This window comes from Manis javanica, chromosome 12 (assembly GCF_040802235.1).
Source record: "Manis javanica isolate MJ-LG chromosome 12, MJ_LKY, whole genome shotgun sequence".
Classification (NCBI taxonomy): Eukaryota; Metazoa; Chordata; class Mammalia; order Pholidota; family Manidae; genus Manis; species Manis javanica.
Genome location: NC_133167.1, coordinates 83,223,773 through 83,238,355, shown reverse-complemented (window position 1 = coordinate 83,238,355; position 14,583 = coordinate 83,223,773).

The following is a 14,583-nucleotide window of genomic DNA, read 5'->3' as shown; positions in this document are numbered from 1 at the left end:
GAGTGGCTGAAATGAAGGAATATGAGAGGCCCATATGCCTACCAGTCAGGGGAGAGAATGGTAACTGTCTCAAGAGGATGAGAGCAAAAAACCCAGGTCTCAAGAACAAGCCCCAAATCAAAAGTCCAGAAGACAAACCTGAATGGCATGCCTTAAGATCTGCCACTTCTTACATGGGCATCACCACACATATCATGCTTTAGATGGGTTTCTTTGCTTTAATTATGATATTAGCCATCCTGCAGGAGGTCAGGGAGGCCAGTGAGTAAAGCAACATACCTCAAATGCCTAATGGCTGTTTTCCATCTTATTGACTTACTAGATGTTTAGGAAGCCAAACCCTTTTTTATTAGACTTTGTTATGGCTGAAAATGTGATGCCCACACTAAACCCACAATCAGCCAGACACAACTGTCCATTGCTGCTGAGGTTTTATTTTCTGAGAGTTGGCAGATGAAAAATATCTGATCCGCTGCTTTATACCCATAAATGTTGAAACAGCACAAATCTGGCTCCAACCATGAAAGCAGATGTTGGGTGATCGTCACCATTAACATTCTGTAACTAGCCCTGCATGAACAGGCCTGAACTGTTTCTGAACAATTATAGAGGCATTTGCAAATGTGTATTTACAGTCTGATAGTGGTGTAATTACTGGTTGAATTGTTGGCCTCCCTGGCGGGTGCAGAAAGGTACCTTTCCAAACTGTTTGTTTATGTGAACTCCACAGATCTGCTTGATTTTTAAAAGGATTTGGCCCAGCTGAAGTCTGCAATCTGTGATGCTCGTGGCCACCCACTTTAAGGGGCTAAATATTTAGCAATGGTGATACTGCCCCCTCTTTTGTTAGTGGTGACATTTTATGACATATTTGTTCAGAGTTATAGGTAAACATCCTGCAATGAAAAGAAACAGAAGTCTAGCAAATCTGGCTTAATAAAAGAAGTTGTTGGCAAGCTACAGATCTCAGACAATCTACAAGTCACTAAACAAATCAACCTCAGGAAGCACGGCGATGGGGAGCAACCTCAGCTAGCCACCTCAAAACAAGAGGTGAACTCCAATCCTCTTTATTGTGACATTATTGTGACAATAACCATCTTTTTGAGTTGATTGATGAAGACCTAGGAAAGCAACAGAGATTCACTGCTTTGGCCCCCAATCCCTTAGAGGAGGCTTTATTTGGCCTCGCATAGGTCACTAGCAGACTTCCAGCAACCTGGGTGTGTTCAAGGGTGAGGTCATGGTGAGGACCACAGATGCACCCATCGCCCTAAGACCTGAGTCAACTGAATGTGGTGGGAGCATTTCAGAAGAAAGTGGGCTACAGACATCCCAAGACATCTACTGTCTCAAGTTCCTAGAATCTGTAAATCTGCAGATTCTGCCACCCAGACAGCTCAACCCTGTCTCCTCTGTGTGCTCACATCCTTGGAAAACAAACAGTTAGCAGCCTGAGTCTGGCGTCCACATGGCTGGAGGTGAATCCCAGCTCCAGTGTCAGCCCACTCAGTGACCTGTAACAAGTTATTCATTCTCTATAAGCCTTGTTTCCTCTTCTGTAACATGGGTGAAATAAGCTTCTTGTTTCAGGCCTTTTGAAGGATTAAAGGAGTTAATGCATGTGACCCTTTTACTTAAAGCACGCTTAAATTCTCAGAACAATGCCTGGGAAACAGCAAGGGCTCAACTACCTGTGAGCTAGTAATTATGGCATTATTATATATATTGTGATATAAAACAATTAACATTGTCATTTCTCTAGTTCAGAACATCACCATTTTTCTATACCAGAGGTTCCTGAATTTTCTTGGTTCACAGAGGTTGCCCTTGACATCTCAGTAATTGTTGCATGGCACATCTAGGCCAAAACAAACACCTAAAAATGTTGCTTATGTTGTTATATCCAAACAATTTAGTAAGTGTTTGTCCTACTAACCTGGTGGCTGTTTAAAAATATACTATGTACTAGAAAAATACTATTTTCATTGGAATCTTAAATAACTACAGTTGCTTGCTAATGGGATGTGAGCCCCAGTTGGGCACACAAGTATATGGAAGATTCAGCTACTGCCTAATGGGGTAAACACAGAAACACAGAGAGGAGAGACACCCGACTCCAATCTGGGATTCAGGGAAGCCATCCCAGAAGAGGTGGTGCCTGAGTTGAGCCCTGATGGGTAAGGAGATGCGATCCAGGTAAATGGGTGGTGCTGGTGATGATGATGGGGCCCAACACTCATTAAGGACCTTTCGGATACCTGGTCTTTCCCTTTACATCATTTAACCCTCACACCAAATCTTTGCAGGGAATACTAGTGGTATTCCCATTTTTATATAGGAAAACTTGAGGATCAGAGCAGTTAAATATTTGCCCATGGTCACACAGTTCATAAATGGCAGATACAACATTCAAATTGACATGTATGAATTTCAAAGCCCACACTCTGCTATATCCACTTATTCACGGAGACAGAGGCAAGAATAAAAAGTTGAATTTACATTTCCCTGGATTCACCACAAAAGAAAGAGAAAGCCATACAAATTCAATAAATTGGAGAGAGAGCAGAGTATATTTTTACCTTCATCATCTCCTCCAGCTTATTCAGCTGGTGTTGCACACAGTGAGATGAGTAATTAGCTAGGATGATTTTAATTAAAATGGAACATGCCAATTAATAAATAAAAGTGCTGGCGTACTTGGTAATTTAACAACTCTGCTGATGGTGCCAGCTCTCCTGTTAAAGAACTGAGATGGGGAAATATTACTCCACCCCTTCAATAAGATGATTAAATATAACTCAAGTCTTTTTCTTGTTTCCAGTTTTTTTTAAAATCAGAGAATAGTGCGAGGTTTTGATAAACATCTCTGGAGTGGTCATCACCTGCTCCGGTTGTCTTCGATGCGGCATACTTGCATATCTGCTTAATAGATGTGTGTCTTTGTGCTTATTCCATCCATGTTCCCGGAAGGGACAGAGCCACACACCATGAGGCCCCCGCATTTTGACTTCCCCTGACCTCTGGTGAATAGAGCAGGGATCAAAGGCCAGCCCAAAGGTGACTTCTGATTTGATGGCCAGCAATCTATGACTTGTGTTGTACTTAAATACTTGAGATAAGTCTACTAGATATTCCAGAGAATTTGAACTATGCCAGGTGATAATATATACTGGGGGGCTATTTTGCCCATGTTTGTGCTAATGAATAAGACCCAGAAGTCAGAGTTAAAAGGTTAGTTGGCCAATAATTGGTGGAAATGTCTCTTTGATGGAGGCAGTAGTTGTCAGGTCAGAGATTCACTAGACACAAATGGAAGAAGAAATACTTCCTAAAGCAACTCAAAAATCTTTTTTTAAGGTCTCATACTCAAGTCCATAAATCTTTATTTCATAGGTGTAGGCTTGACTGATATTTCCCTGGCTATACCTTTCCTCATTTTTCATTTTATATCTTCAAAGCCTTTATTCCTTACATTACGGTCGTCAATGGTACTTCTACTTCCTTTTTTGTTCTCTCTCTTTTGTTTATTTCGTATGTGAAACTGAAGTTTTCCTTCTGGTTATTTTCTACCTTCTTAATTCATTTGAGTCTCTTTATTAATTCGTGAACAGATCCTGCTCTGGGCTCATTTCCTCTCCTTTCACGAGCCTGGAGTTTTTCTGCTAAATCTGCTCCATCCACGGAGACCATAAACATTCTGAGCAGTTGCCTGCTTTTTTTTCTGACTAAATCTGTATGGCCTAGCATCAGACTAAATGATAAATTGAATGAAGGCAAATTCTGGTGAGTTAAGACCCCCAATCCTTAAGATCCAATCACCACTGACCAGATGGTCTCCCACCCCGTGAGATCCAATCCCCAACGCAGAACACACCCTACCCCGACTCCTTAAAAATGCACTTCCTCACCCACAAGCTGCTGCTCCCTCTCTCTGGGGGCAGCCATTTTCTCTTTCAGATAATAAAATCTCCTGTGTGGGCCCGTGTCTCCTGAGTCCTTCTAGGGTAAGGAGAGTCGCAGCGAAATACCCTTTCATTGAAGATAGTTTTGCTAGGGCTCCTAACCTGTTGTAAACATATATCAGTCTATTTTAACTCCCTGTAGTGAATAGAATAGTTGCCCTAAAAAGATGCATCCAAGTCCTAACCCACAGTACCTTTGAATGTGATTTTACTTGGAAACAGGGTCTTTGCAAGCGTAATTAAGGATCTTGAAATAAGATCACTCTGAGTTTAGGACAGGCCCTAAATCCAATGACTGGCGTCTTACAAAATGAAGGAAGCGGGCAACTTACGACATACAGGGAAGAAGTCCTTGTTAAGACAGAGGCAGAGAGATGGGAGCGATGTGGCCACAAGCTGAGGAGCACCTGGAGCCCCCAGGGGCTGGAGCAGGCAAAGGAGGCTCCTTCTCTGGAGGTCAGGGGAAGTGGCCCTGCCAGCTCCTTGACCTTGGACTTCCGGCCTCCAGAACTCTGAGGAAATGGATTTCTGTTGTTTAAAGCCACTGAGTTCACAGCACTATGTTACACCATCCCTAGGAAATGAATATCCCCTGCTCCAGAAACCCTCCCATTTTGAGGACTAGCTGTCTTCTCCCCTGTCTCAGGATTAACCTGGAAGCCGTCCACTGTTGACTCTCCAGGGGCTGGGACACAGCACAAACTCAGTTAATCAGAATTTACTTGCTACCTAATTCCCTTGGAATTGGGATTAAGCAGCACCAGAGTCCGTCTGCCTGCTCTCTGCTCAACAGCTTTGGTTGTTGTGACTAATTAGCTTAGTTGCTGGACTGTCAATTCCATGAAGGCAGGGTCTATACCTTGTTGTCCTTCCCAGGGCCTGGCAACATTTTCCAATGTTCCTTATCTCAGTAGCTTAACCCAGAAATCTGAGTTGCCCTTGACTGTACCCTCGCCCTACCCCCAAGGCAGACACAGTCAAGTGTCCCTCCTATATCTCTGGGGCCCTACCAACTGCAGCGAGCTCCAGACCACATCCAACAGCCAATTCTCCTCTTAAAGACTTTTCTAAAACCACAGTAGGTAGGTTGAAAGTGCTGGAAAAGTAATGTCATCCCCGTACCAGTTCTCAACAAAAGACTGGTGGAATTTGGTGTATTAATAGCCCTGCTTCTTCACCTCTTGGGTAGAATAATTCGAAGGCATGATTCCTCACTGGCTCCCATCAGGAACTAAGTTCCTTCTCCCACTGTGTGGCTGCCTTACTATCTCATTTTCTAATGGTTGCCTTCCCTTGTTTGTCTTACCCCCCACTTCCATACCAGTGGGCCCTGTATATTCCAACCAGTTACTTGAGTCTTTGTCTCAGAGTTTGATTCTGCTAAACCCAAACTAAAATATTCTCATATCCAAAATATCACCAAATTCTATTGAATTTACTTTCTGAATATCTCTTACACCTAGTTCTTTTCTATTGACATCAGCTTGAGTTGGAAATATCTATTGGGGAACCGTTTCTCTGCCCCATTTTCCTCTACAGAGTTATTTTTTCCACATCTGAATATGATCATCTTTGCCTTGAGACGTCTTGACAGCTCCCCGTTGTTCTCAGGAGAGCTTATAAACCTGGTGTTCTGGCGCCTGTCTACTTCTCAAGCTGGGTCACAGTACGCGCTCCTCCCTGCCTCTCCTCTTCCCTCATCCCCTCCCTCAGAGACACTGGTGTTCGTGCAGTTCATGGGTGCCACGGGGTTCTTGCACAAGCTGACACCTCAGTCTGGAAAAACTGCCCATTCACCTCTGCCTACTGTTAACTCTTACTCACCGTTCCTATCTCAGCTCCTCAGGGAAGCCTACTCTGGCGCCTTGACCAGGTCAGTTCCCCTGGTTATAAATTCCCTTGGGCCGTGTACCTGTACATAACTCCTGTCACGTACAATATGACATCCCTTTTCCTGCTCCTCTGATAAATGCTCCTCTCCTCCTCTAGACTCTGAGTTCTGAACAGAGCTGTCATGTCTGTTTTGTTCTATCACTGTACCTCTAGCTGTTAGTGCAGAACAAAACTAAATAAGAATAAAGTTAAATAAATTAAACATTTATTTCTAATCCAGCAGCCAATTCAGTGGGATGAGCAAAAATTCAGTCTCTTCTCAATAGTCTACCTGACAAAGGTCAATGTAAGGTGGCCCAACATTGTTGTGAGTCACCCCCATTCACTGCATAGAATGTACAGAGCACCCTACCAAGAGTGGACATGAGGGAGCCCCAACCACCTTTAACCAATTTTTGCCTTCTTACTTAGTCATTTCCATATCTAGCTGTCTTGATGCCCTTTCCTAGGAGCTACTAGAGGATAAGAATTAGATCTTCTTCATCCTTCTCTCTCCAGCACCTGGCATGTGTTTGGGGCCCTTGCCCCTTCAGACTTCCATAAACTCGACTTGAATCCTCACTGTAATTCCAATGCAAAGCGCCCAGTCTTCCCGCAAGTTAGTCAAGCCCTTAAGGACGTACATTTCCTCTAATCCCCTCTGGTACAGTTTCCAGCTTCAGCGACTCTTAGTTCTGCATTCTGTATCCTGAGTTCTTTCCCCCCTCCCTCTTTACCCTAGTGTCCACGCAAGTCCAGACAGAAATCACTACTCCTTGTTATTCCCAAGATACCTTTTACAGAAATCTCAGAGTGACTTTAGTTGGAGACTCTGTGAGATCAATCAAATAAACTTGGGTTGTAACATGAGGGGAGAAAAATTTAATTTGAATGTTGTGTTTTCTTGATCTCAAAGGCCCTGTCCATTTCTGCCAAACCAGTTTCCAGGCTGATGCTGTTTTTCCTCGGTGCCCTCACCCTTGCCTTCGTTTTCTCTATTAGCTCACACTACTAACGTGGCACACATTTCTTTAGCAAACAGATTGTATCTCTCTATCTGACTCCTTGCATCTCATGCCCCCTAGGACTCGCCTTCCACATCCAAGAAGCTTAGCAATGAATTTTCCAAAATAAGAAGACTGTATCTATATGTGATATGTTGATACCAATCATCCTTTTTTCCCTCACTCCACTGGATTTCTTTTTTCTCTCTTTCTTTTTTCCTTTTTTTTAAATGAAATGATAGGGTCTACTGAGGACAGTCTTATAGCAAAATCCTGGGTACTGGGTTGAAAAAACACATTTGTGCAGAACACATTTTTTGTGCAAATAAATTGACCTTGTAAGGAGATAGATGAGCCTAAGAAATGGTACAGGCATGAATGATAAGATCCAAGTAGGAAGCTGCATGTGAGGAGTGGGCAGAGGGAGGGCAGGGATGAGCAATAATGATCAGATGGGTGTGCAAGGGATGAACGTGAGAGACAGTAGGAAATGAAACATTTATGCTGAAAGAGTAGTCAGGACACTTGGGAGGGATGAGGTGAGAAGAACAACCTTGGAACAAATACAGTATTGGGTCACCATCCAGGGGAAGTGAGCCATTGGCCCTGGCACGGCCTGTTATGAATAAACTGCAAGTTTGGAGACAAATCAGTCTTTCTGAAACTCAGATTCCTTATGTGTAAAGTGGATCTAAAGTAGTTGGCCTGTAAACAAATTTTACTTTTGAACTCTCTGATTCTAGACATTCTCCAGCCACCTTTGAGTATCTACAGGTACTTAAGCAGTTCTGCTTAATATTTTACAAAGGAAAAATCTGACAGAGGTTGTGGGAATTATATGGAATTTATATATAAAGTATGAAAATCATATGTATAAGCACTTTTACCTTGATGGTTTGTTTATGGTTCATGATTGTAGTCACGACAGAAACAGTAGCCAAGACAGAAAGAGTTTCTGTGTTCGTTCACCATGAGGATTTGTTCGTTATCCTTCAGAAAGTGAAACTGTTGAGAGTTGAACTTAATTAATGATTGTGCATGGAAACTCCAATATTGTTGTTAACAACCATTTTATCAATAAATATGAGAGATGCCTTCTCGGCACCACTCTTGCGCTATCACGCCTTGAGTCCCCTGGCTGGTCCTTAAGATCTTCGATGAGCAATCGCGTCTCTTCCCTCATCTGTGGGTCAAAGACAGGGAAGGGACCCAACAGAGGCAAAGCAAAGAATTGCTTTTGTCTGCAGTTTGAAGCTAGCAACATGCAGAAAGCTTATAATGCAAAAATGCCATTTGGGAAGATTAATTAAAAATTCTGACATTCAGATCAGGGATTTGGCACAGGAATGTACAAGTCCAGAAGCCTGGGTAGAATTAGGTGGGCACCTCAACACCGAACCTTATTAGGCATATAGTTAAGCGTTAGTTGGGGGGCATTTGGAAGCCAATATTGCAAACCCAAGTGCTAGTTGGCTTTGTGTATTTTGTTTAAATTATTGCATGTTAATAGGATTTAGCTACAATGACTCTGCTTAGCATTCTGTTTCCCTGGCAATGCACTCCTCAGAGGGACCAGGGCTATAAGGAAAACATGGGTCATTTTGTAATGTAGTAAGTGAGGTGACAGGAATAGAATTTAATTTAATTCACTGTACCTCTTTGTACCTCCTACACACAGAGTGACGGGCATGCGGTAAGCACTCAATAAATGGAAGGTACTATTATTATTATCAGAAAAAACCCCACTATGCTTCATATTATAATAGCTGCTCAACCATCCTATTTTTCTAAAAATGCTGATCTTTTTTCTGAGAAAAAATAACTGTTCTTCTCAGGAGTTCCATTGGCATCATGCTTGGGTCTGTTTTTACTTCCTACATCCCTCACTTGCATATCCCATCAGCAAATCTTGTTCATTCTGTGTCCAATTTGTACCCCAAATTCATCCAGTTCTCTCCTCTTCTCTTGTGACACCTGGTCTCAGCCACCATCATCTCCCACACAGACCCCCAATGGCCTCCTAACTAGTTTCACCCTTACACCTATTCTTGTGCCCTGAACTCTGTCCTTCAGTCAACATCTAGAGTGATGTCTGGAAAACTTGAGTAATACCATGTTACTCCTTGGCTTAAAACCATCTAATACCTTCCAGGTGTACCTATGATGAAGTTCAAACTTCTTTCCTGGCTGACAAAACTGGCTCCTGGCTCCTCTCACCCTGGGCCATGTTCCCATTTATGTTCTTTCTCCAGCTCCATTTCCTGCACGGCCCTCCACCCTCTAAAGCATCATCCCTGTACACTCCCGTGTATTATATTCACATGCCTGCATTACAAATTGGCCATGTGTAAACCACTCAGAGAAGTCTGAGAAGGTTTTCTAAACGAAGGAAGGTATCTGAGACCGTGTCCGCTCGCTCTCCTAGGCAGTTAATTTCATCAATTAATTTCCAGGGGGGATAAATCCCGTCCTGGGAAAGTAACTTGAAACTTGCCAGCAGTGGGGCCCAGCCAATGCACGGGCATGTCAGAACCACATGGGGGGAACCCACTGCAAACAAGTTGCCAGAAGAACCACAGAGCCCTAGAGAAAATCAACCTGGAAGGAAGAAAGTCTAGAATAACAGATGGAGAGGGGGCAAAAAAACTGCAAGTTCTTCTGAATTTTTGGAAAGGGAAATCATGGCACAAGATACATACTGCCATCTGGTATTCCCTCTGCTGCTTCAGTGTTGCACATGTGCAGCCTCAGTGGGGCAAACGTGTCTTCACAGAGCTAAATGTGTGAGACGCTGAGGGGTTTTGAGGTTCCTGCCATTCATGTGCCACACACAATGCTGATGTATACCTATCCCAAGACCATCCCCTGAGATAGTTCACCAAGATGGGAGCAAAATATTTTGTCGTCATGCAAAATTTCAAGGCCACTGAAGAGTCACAAGCATCCTGAACTGAAGATCTGGCTTTAGTTTATGGCCACACATAGATGATTATTTGAAGAAAAGAATTGTAACGATCAGATGCAGAAGACACTCGGTTCTCTTATCACAGATATTTTTAATACAAAACTAAGAGAAGCTCTTTTCATGGAACTGGTAGCTTTTGAAAACCTTTATTCCTCTGCCTGCATTGATCAGGCCATGGCCTCCTTTTCCAACCACTCCTATTGGAAACAGTTGGGTTTAAGAGGGCCCAAATAACAAACAGTTATGTGTGCTTACAGGGTGCTTTCATGCTGCATCTTTTTTCGTTGTCTTTATGACCGTGTGTGCAAGGGTGGAACAGTTGGCCCTTGTTCACTGTAAGGAGATTTGGTGCGGTTCAATGTTGCTGAAGAGCACAAGGCTATTTAAGCAAGGATCCCTACTGCAGAGCCTGTATTCCAGTTCTACCCATGCCAAACTCCCCACGAAAGACAAAGAGAAGTCAGGTGCATTGCTGCCGGATTCTGCGGTGACTGTGTTTGATCTGAGCGGCATGTTTTCATATCTCTCTTGGCTGTCACTCATTGTCAGGGTGAACCTCCTAGTTACATGTGTCTGTAAAGTTATGTTTTTGCTTAAGCTAGTCTGAGTTGGGTCTCTGTCCTTTGTAATCAAAGGAACCCTAACACCAAATGCATTAATTTCTGACATCTTTGACTTTTCTCAGTCACTTTTTTTCTGAGGTTCCTTTTGTTAGGCAGGAAAACAGATATGAGCAAGGTGGAAAGAGAATAAGGCCAGTAAAACGCACTAGAAGGGACTCAAAGAGTTAACCAGTTAAAAATAGAAAGCTCAGAAGGCCAGGAGCAACTTGGCCAAGAATTTTGAATATTCCCCAGTTTAAGAAAAGTATGTCAGCATAGTCTATGGTTTCACTATGTCAGTTAGAACATACCATTGTAAGATTTACTTTAGCACCTGCTAAAGGCCCAGCTTATTCAGGAAGAATTCTATCTTAAAGCTAAGATTACATTTTAATCAAACAGCCGGTGGCTCAGCCCACCGTGGAGGCAGGGCAGACAGTCTTGATTGATATGCTTCCAGGCAGAAGCTGATATCCTGGAAGGGAATCAAAGCAGTATATTTCTTGTGTTAAGTTAAAAAAAAAAATGAAAATTCTGTCTTAACAAAGATGAACATTCTCGGACAATTTGACTGATCCACACCTGGCCCTGTGTCGCATTCCTGAAAATCTTCAACTGCTTATAAAACCCCAGACCCTAAACCTTTCAGTGTGTACCTCTCTCTGAGGTCACCCACACATTCTAAGTGTGTAGCTGTGAGCTGTATCTCAACCTTTCAGCACGCCTGTTCTGTGAGGTAGCTCACACTCCCCTTTCTCCAAGTGTGCACTTGCTCTCTTTAAATAAAGCTTAAACCTTTCAGGGCACCTCTCCTTCCTGAGGTCATCCACAGTTTTTCCTCTCTTTAAGTAACTTTAAATAAAACTTTTGCTCTGCTCCACCACTGTGTCTCTGCCCTTGAATTCTTTGTTGCAGTGGGGACAAGAACCGAGGAAAATACACAACACTCCCCCAACACTGTCATGGATCCCAGTGTTGTTTCCCTGCCTGGGCAGCAAGTTTACAGACATTTTAAAGGACATCACAGAAGTAAGGGGAAATAAGGTACTATTCCATCTTGTGTCCTAAGAATTTCAAGCAGTACTAAATCCAGAAGACCCCTAGGAATGACATCCAGAAAATAACTAAGCAGGTTATCAGGGTGGAAATTGACTGACAAAGAATTCTAACCTTTTCTATCTCTACTTAAGGCAATCTGACAAAAGTCATTAATTTTGACTTCCAGCTAATAACACTTAAGGTGATAAACTCACTGATGAACTCTTTCATTTGGAACATAAGGCCACTGATTTTTGCAGGGCATGCGGCTCTGTTAAAGTAATGCTTACACTCTATTAGTAGGGGAAAATAAAACTGTGTTTCTTGGACTAAACTCATCAGATAAATTCTCTTGGCTACAAATATTCAGACCTCAGGGATAACTACAAGTAAACAATTAGATTATCTGGATCTACTCACATTTTGCAGTTGATTGTTCCATTTAAAATTTCCTTTCTCCAGCTCTTCAGTTGAAGCTTGGCTGTGTTAATAGGAAATGAACCAGGCTATCACTTACTTCTCAAATTATCTTCAGTTTCTCTAAGGTTTGCCCAATAAAAATTATGTCATTAATGGGTCAACATATTAAAAAAGCAATACCAAAAAACACTTGGAATATAGGATTCTGTGGTCAGATTTAACGCCCCAAGGAAAAAATCTACCCACTCCTCACAGGCACTGCTACAAAAACAACTACTTCAAAGACGATAAAAAATGAATGTTATCAGCCCCAATTTTTGAGAACCTGGTAGTCAAAAGAATAAGGACTAGGTTAATATGATGACATTTCTAACAATGATAGCATAGAATGGTCATCACTACCACCACTTTTGAAGGTGTCCTGGTTTTTCTCTGAAGCAGAGATCCGCAGACTATGGCTCAAGGCGTGTTTTTGTAAATTAAGTTTCGTAGATGGAACACAGCCACCCCCATCATTAACATATGGCCTGCGGCTGCCTTTGCTCTATCTACACTGATAGAGTATTGCAGTAGAGACCAGTGACCCACAAAGCCAAAAATATTTCCTCTCCAATCCTTTATAGAAAATGTGTCAGAACCCTGGTTTAAATGCTCTTCCAGCATTTTCCTATTTAAGCTTCACAAAGACTGTCAGGTAGGTTGAGGCTATTTCCATGCTCAAAGGAACTGAGACCCAGGGAAGATTAATAATTCCTCCAAGGAAAGCAAGGGCTCAATCCGCTTCTAATACTAACACTTCCTGAGTCCTCTGTGCTGTCTCCCTAAAGCCTACAATGGCATTGTCCTACCCCACCACCAGTGCCTTCTAGAATCTATACAATCTGCTGCCCAGGCAGGCAAAGTGGCCCTGGAGACGATGCCAGGAACCTCTCAAGGGTGGACTAAGGGGGAAGGGTGCAGGAGTTAGAGGGAAGGCCCTTCCTTATGCTGCATAACCATAAATACCAGCCAGTGTTCAAAGATGTCACCATGAAATTAAAACTTCTCTGCCCAAACTACTCTCTTCTCCTCCTAATCTCAAATGATCTTTAATAATTTGGGAAAAATTCAAGGATTTCCCTATACATCCTGTGCCATAGAACAACACAGCACAAAACACCACCAAAAAAACAAAAACAAAAAACAAACTTGCTGACCTAGAACTTGGTCAGTGAGAGCTTGCAGGAACTCTGGGGCAGGCTTGTATCTCAGGTCATCTTGTTCCATCTAAAACCAATAATGCATTAAGACCAAGAGGCATGAGTTATTTTCATGACAGCTTAGGGTGACATGAGCTTTACGTAGTTTCGTTCTCATCTTCACCACAACCTCCTGCACCAGTAGAACCATTCCCATGCCTCCGATGGAGAGACCCACCACAGCCACAGGCCAGGGGAGGCCGGACACGGTCTCTCTCCACGACCTGTTTGGCTCCTAGTCCCATTGTTGGTCTGTTCTAGTTCCATATCTGCACCTTCTCTTCCTATTTGAGCCCTGTCCCTGCTCTTTGGGTTTGCTGAACGCCCTTGGCTTCTCTGATTGGACCCTCTGGGAGCTCTTAATGGCCGGCTCATGCTCAGTAACCCCCTTTCTCCACTACACACCAATAGGAAAAAGATGCCTCTTACTTCTCCACCCACTCGGCCCCAACTCTCTGCAGCTGACTCTCTGCCCCTCAGCACTTGGACTGTCACTTTACCTAACAGGACGCCCTGGCAAAATCTCTGGTTTCTTCTCAGCTGGGTTTTGGCAAGTTCAATTTCAGTCCCTGGTACTATGAGCATATTTCATGAGGGGATTTGAAGATCTCCACTGAGGTGGGCTCCAGACACTGCAGGAAAACTAAAATCACTGCTCTGTCTGCAAAGCCCCGCAGCACGTGTCTGTTACTCATTAGGGAGGAAACACCCCACTTATTTTGAGTTAAACACTTCTGGACCAATTTGACTCCACTCAGGTGTGGCCAAAGTCCTTATCTGCCAAAGAAGCATTAGGCATCTAGTCTGCAGGGATGTTCCAAGGATTAGAGGCAATAAAAGTGAGTGGCCTCCGACTCCCAACAAGAGGGGCATGGAGTGATCACCGGTCCCATCACATATACACTCTGGGGCCATCACTGCAAGACTCCTTCCTGTCCATCAGATTTTTGGCTCTAAAACTATGTGCTCACAACTACCTCCCCAAAACTCTTTATTGTGATCAGTGTAGTTTATGTTCACCCCTCTGCTCTCTAGTCTGTTGCTACTCAAAGTGTGGTCCCAGGATAAGCAGCACAGTCCTCAGTTGGGAGCACGTGTGAAATGCAGAATCTCAGATCCTTCCCCAGACCTAGGGAATCAGATTCTGCACTGTAGCAAGATCCCTGGGTGATCTTGTGCAACTGAAGTTTGAGAAGCACTGCTATATTTTATTTTTCACCAGTAACTATCATTTGTAATTTTTGTCCTATAGTATGCATGACCTGGGGTATTAGACTCCTGTTGCTCTTAGTGGCTGAAAACAACACAAATTTATTCTCTTGAATACCCAGGGGCCAGAAGGCCAAAAGTAGTTTCCTGGGCTGAAACAAAGTATCGGCAAGGCTGTGTTCCCTTCGGAGGTTCTTAGGGAGGATCTGTTCTGCCTTTTCCAGCTCCTAGAACTGTATTCCTCGGCTGGTGGCTCCCTTCTCCATCTTC